Below are 6423 nucleotides of genomic sequence, written 5' to 3'. Positions count from 1 at the left end.
GGAAATTTGGCTTCTACCTCACCGGGTTTCTTTTTTGCCTTCCTCTGGATCAACTTGCAGGATAACAGGCCGAACTGGATGGACAAATGTATTTTTTCGGCCTTATGTACTATGTTATGTACTATGACACTTGACGAGGGGCAAGCCAAGAGTTCCATGGCAAATTGTGCCAGCTATGGCCACAGGTCAAGGCTGCACACCCAGTAGTTCAGGGGTTCTTCGTTTCTAAGAGCATCCACATCGGCCGTTAACCCGATGTAGTCGGACACCAGTCGGTCTAAGTGTTCCTTGAGGCTGGAACAGGAGGGCGGCTCTTGATGGGTTGGCTGCAAGAATTATCTCATATCCGAAGTGACCAACACATGTTCAAACCGCCCTCTTCTTGCAGGCATGGTAGGATTGGTGGGTAGAAATTCCTCTGCCAGTGCCAGCAACAGCAGAATGCAGCATCTCTCGCAGCAAGGCCTGGAAATGATGCATTCTGCCAGCCCTCTGTGATGCTAGTAACATGTCTGCCATTTTGTGTTTGTACAGGGGGTCTAGGTTTGTTGCCTTCCAGTACTGGTCCTAACTCTTTATGCTTTTTATACAGGGGTCCCTCTTAAAACACTGGAGCATGAAGGCCCCCATTTGCACTAAATTGGAAGTGGTGGAGCGCCCTGGCTCCTGCTCATCGCCCAGGAGAATGTCATCCTCAGTCTCCTCCCCCCAGCCACGGACACCAGGGATCCTTGAAAAGTTTAAAGTCCCCCTTAAAGCCTGCTCTTCTTCCTCCTTCTCCCCCCAGCCACCATCCTCCTCTGACTCATCTGCAGACTCCTGCTGACTTGTCTCAGATGGAGTAGCCCTCCCTGGGAATTCATTCAGCATAGGGACTTCCTCATCTTCCAGCTCCTGCTCCTAGATAGCTTAATCAATGACACAACGCAATGCACGCTCCAGAAAGAAGGTGTAAGGTACGATGTCACTGATGGTGCCCTGGCTGCAACTGACCAGTTTGGTGATCTCATTAAATGGCCACAGAAGTCTGCATGGGTTGCCCATGAGTAGCCACTGGCGCGGTGAAAAGAAACTTAGCTCCCCAGAACCTGTCCTGCTGCAGAGTTCGTACAGGTAGTCGTTAACGGCACGTTGCTGCTGGAGCAGCCTATCAAGCATATACAAGGTGGAGTTCCAGCGCGTCAGGCTGTCACAAATCAGACATCTGACGGGCAAGTGGTGTCGCCGCTGAACGTCAGCTAGGCGAGCCATGGCCATGTAAGATCTTCTAAAATGGCCAGAGATTGTCCTGGCCTGCCGCAAGACGTCCTGGACCCCGGGTTATTTGGCAACGAATCGCTGCACGACTAAGTTCAGGACGTCTGCCATGCATTGCACGTGTGTCATTTTGCCATGTTTCAGTGCGCTCAGCAGATTGGCACCGTTGTCGCATACCACTTTACTAGTGATGAGCGTGCTTGGCCGAGTACTGGTTCGGCTCGAGTATCGCTATGCTTGGCAGATCCGAGCGCTCGGCCGAGTACCACATGTGCTCGAGCGCCATGCTCGAGTCTCCTCCCCACATGTTTTGCTCCTTCTAAGCAGACACTAAACATGCTGTTAAGTATTGCCATCACTGTAATGCCATTAGCCATGTTTTTCCTGGCATTACAGTGATTGGCTGGCCGGAACACGTCATCGGGTGCTATATAGCACCTGGTCACGCGGGTTCAGCTCATTGCGAGTCAGGGAGAGCTGCTGTTAGGAAGGGACAGACAGAGTAGGGAGATTGGGATCGCAAATTACTTTCTTTCTCAAGACGTTTCAAAGACCCAAAAGTCCTTTTAAGGACTACTGTGTGTGTTGGCAGCAATTTAAAGTGCAGATTTGCAATTTTTTTTTTGTTTTCATTTACAAAAAAAATCGGTTCATTGGATATCTTAATAGAAGGTGTCTGCAGTGACTTCAGACATCTGTGCAATACCTTCTGTGTATCAGGGGCATAGATAGGAAGAATATCAGTGAAAACAACACCCAGTTTTTTGGTCTGCGGCATAAACCGTTTATTGCAGCGCATTGCATTTCTATACCGTCTGAGTGCTTCAGGCCCATATATTGGGAAAAAGTGAAAATCAATATATATACAAATTTCACTGAATCAGCACCCAGTTTTTTTGTCTGCGGCAGAAACTGTTTATTGCAGCGCATTGCCTTTCTATACCGTCTGAGTGCTTCAGGCCCATATATTGGGAAAAAGTGAAAATCAATATATATACAAATTTCACTGATTCTGCACACAGTTTTCTTGTCTGTGCTAGAAACCGTTTATCACAGCGCATTGCATTTCTATACCATCTGAGTGTTCAATCCCATATATTGGGAAAAAGTGAAAATAAATATATATACAAATTTCACTGAATCAGCACCCATTTTTTTTGTCTGCGGCAGAAACCGTTTATTGCAGCGCATTGCATTTCTATACTGTCTAAGTGCTTCAATCCCATATATTGGGAAAAAGTGAAAATCAATATATATACAAATTTCACTGAATCAGCACCCAGTTTTCTTGTCTGCGGCAGAGACCGTTTATCGCAGCCCAGAGGAAGGTTTCCACCGAAACGCGCTTCGGGGTGTGCGGTCTTCCTGTGGAGATATTAATTTTACAACAGTATGTGGTTACTTGTATACACTATATACTATTTGGTAGTTATCTGGTAGGGTAGGGATACAACCTCTGTTGTATAATAGGGCCTGTCTTTGCACTTCATCTATATGGCACTTTTTGCACTTTATATGGTTGGATGCCCATTCAGTAGGTTAATTTTAGTATCCTCTTCCTACATTCCTCTTTATGCCATACCCATAATTTATATCTCCCAGAGGTGTACCACACTTTGTATTTATACGTTTGTCATCTCGTTTTGGATGTTTTTTAACATGCATCTCAATAAAATATATATATTTTTATAGCTAATTAGTCTCAGTGTTTTGTTATAGGTCTTTCCATGTTGCTGAGCTAGCTTTGCTAGAGGGATTTATGTTACTTGTTGCTTTTTGTGTTTTCATGTAACCTAGTTTTGGTTCTCAATCAATATTTTATACACGAGGAGTCTTATTCGACTAATTATGTAACTAGGGAGCTTAATTGGTTGCACCAAACCTTATTCAGGCATTTCATAACAAAGGGGGTGAATACATATGGTTATTTTTCAAACAAGGTATTTTTCATTAAACTGTAACAATTTAGGCTATTTTGTCAGGTTCAAAGAGAGAGTTGAACGACACTCTTCTAGGATGAAGGTGGTGCTCAGTGGTAAACTGGATTCCCATATATTAAAAAATCCACGGCACTCTATAGTTCTGTTGCATAAACTTCTTATTTTATTTTTAATCCATCTGGAAAAATTATATTCAGCCACTGGCCAACGTTCACGGCCTTGTTCACAGCCTGGTGTTTGCATAGACAAAAGTCTATTTTAGGATACATTCGATACATTCGAGAAAGATAATGAATGATAATATAATGTAATTAAAAGGCGTAACATGATTTTGTTGCGGAAATTATAACATGATTACAAGAAGAATATGATTGTTACATTGCAGATGAATTCACAAAGAGATACATGATTGACATAAAGATAGCAGTATAATATAATGTGATTTAGGCCTCCTGCACACGGCCGTTTTTTTTCCCCGTTTACTGGCCGTTTTTTGCGTTCCGTATACGGTCCGTATACGGACCCATTCATTTCAATGGTTCCGCAAAAAAAATGGAATTTAACATAGAACATGTCCTATTATTGCCCGCAAATCACGTTCCGTGGATCCATTCAAGTCAATGGGTCCGCAAAAAAAACGGAACACATACGGAAATGCATCCGCATGTCTTCCGTTTCCGTTCCGTTTTTGCTGAACCATCTATTGAAAATGTTATGCCCAGCCCAATTTTATCTATGTAATTACTGTATACTGTATATGCCATACGGAAAAACGGAACGGAAAAACGGAACAGAAACGGAAACACAACGGAAACAAAAAATGGAACAACGGATCCGTGAAAAACGGACCGCAAAACACTGAAAAAGCCATATGGTCGTGTGCAATAGGCCTTAATATGATATCCCAGGGTGGTCAGCTTGAGGCTATCTTTGAGCTAGGTAATGGGGGCAATGACGATAGAGATCCCTGTGGGTTCGAAATTGGATAAGTATCACAGATACATACAAAGGAAAGCTTATGTGACAAGAGCTTAAATATAGATGGCATTAAGGCTAGGTCTACACGATGATTTGTTGCACAACATTTTGTTGCACCGATGTCGGGCAACAATTTTTATAATAATAGTCTATGGTGTCGCACTGCGACATGCTGCGACTGCGACAGCCACAAAAAATCTATTCGAAATGGATTTTTCTGCGACTGTCGCGTCGCAGTCACAGCATATCGCATGTCGCAGTGTGACACCATAGACTATCATTATAAAAATTGTTGCGCGACATTGGTGCGACATCAATATCGCGCGACACATGTTGCAGTGTAGTTGTGCCCTATGTGTCGCGCGACACATGTCGTCGTGTAGACCTAGCCTAAAGCATTTAAAGCAATTGTCTAAATTAGTAAACAGTTGACCAGGTCAATGTATCCTAAAAAAAAATTATTTGATGTTCTTGACTTTTATCTATGCACACACCAGGCCATGAACAAGGTCTAGTTTGATGTATGCTGTGGCTATTATCATCCAAATTGCCATTCCTAAGACATTACACAACCATTCTCATTATCTGTTTATTATCCTGCTTTGTGATCTTACAGCTTTTGGATGCTTTCCACAGTGCACTCAGTTAAATTTATGTGTCACACATGTATACTATACAATTCTATTGTTTCCTTCCTTAATATTCTGTTGGCTCAAGTCATTAAGTGCTATACGTTCAGCCAAAAAAATTTGAACTACAGTATAATCACAAGAGCAAAATTAAAATCTACTACTGTTTGTGTTGCCAATATATGATAATTTCTTCTCATTTTACAAAAGATTGTATACAGTATTACAATGGAGCAATATATGGCCTTATACCCTATTAACATAAGAGCTTTATAGAACATTTTTGTTAATAATCTGTTTAGTAATTTTAAACATCGCAAAGTTAATCTAAAAACATTATGGAATTTTAACTTGATCTGCTAGATCTCTGGCTATTTTATAGTTCATCAGGAAACCATTAGTAAATGGAGCCTTTGCACATTACTAAGTTTTGTAAAATCAGCAACTTGTTGTTTTGGTCACTTTCGCTTGTTTTTGTAGAGAATGGTCTGCTTTCTATTAGTTGTATGATTGACAACAAACAGTTCCACATATGCTTTATACGTCTTCAACCATTAAAGAATAGAAACCATCTACTTCTCCACTCCATGATATTTGTAATGTGGTTTACAAATTTTATTAAAGGGATTCGTTGAATAATCTCTGCTTGTTAGAAGTGTCCCTTGACAATAAGCTGATAATAAAGTGTCCTCCAACTGAAGTCCCTCAGCAATGAGCTGTAATCTATGATTAAACCTGTCAGGAAAGCAGTTTATCTACAGCTCCACCACTGTACATATTATTACTGGACATAGTTCCCATTCATGAAGGGAGCGGTGAGAACGGTGACACTTTCCTACTGAATGGGAATGAGACATTTCGGACAAAGAGCTGTCTCAGCAACCTCTAATTAAATTGGAGGACAGGTAGGTTAGCCATGGAGGAAGGAGTTTAGCAGTTGTGCAATACAGACCACTGCTGAAGTGGTGTAGTCAAGAGCATCGCTGGCATTGGTGGGATTAGTTCTGGCAGGAGAGCCTATTTTGGGTGTTGGGGTTGTGTCAGCCTGGAGGGAAGCAAGCAGAAATGTCAGTGGTGCTGACCTCAAAACCAAGGATACTGTTTGAGGGAGAAGTTGGGGTTGTGCCAACATAAGACTGGTTGTCTATAGGCCTGGGATGTAGCTGAAAGGTTTCAGTTGCACAGCATAATTGCAGTAAATAATAGATTCAGTTACATGGGTGAAGCTCTTCAGAATCGGGGCCTAATTCTGGGATGTGGTTTGGTTGTCATTGGGAAGTAAGTAGAAGTTAGGGGACAGCTGGACCTGGTTGAAGTGAACAGGGGCTGGGAATTGGAAATCACAACAGATTTATCACAGTGCCTCATGCAGGATGATAAATTTGGTGCCTAGCTAAGCACATTTGCCTATACAACTCTATACAAACTATTGGTTGGCTTAGGCTACCTTCACATCTGCGTATTTCATTCCGGCAGGCTGTTGCACCAGAGAACAGCCTGCCGTATTGAATTGGATTCGGTGCTGCCAGATGCAAACAGAATGTCAGCCGGCCCCATTAAAGTATAATGGGGTCTGGCAGATATACTGTTCGCTTCCGGCTGACAAGCAGATAACCCAC

Source organism: Bufo bufo, chromosome 5 (assembly GCF_905171765.1).
Source record: "Bufo bufo chromosome 5, aBufBuf1.1, whole genome shotgun sequence".
Taxonomy (NCBI): Eukaryota; Metazoa; Chordata; class Amphibia; order Anura; family Bufonidae; genus Bufo; species Bufo bufo.
The sequence above is the reverse complement of the archived record's forward strand: the minus strand, read 5'-3'. Positions refer to the sequence as shown.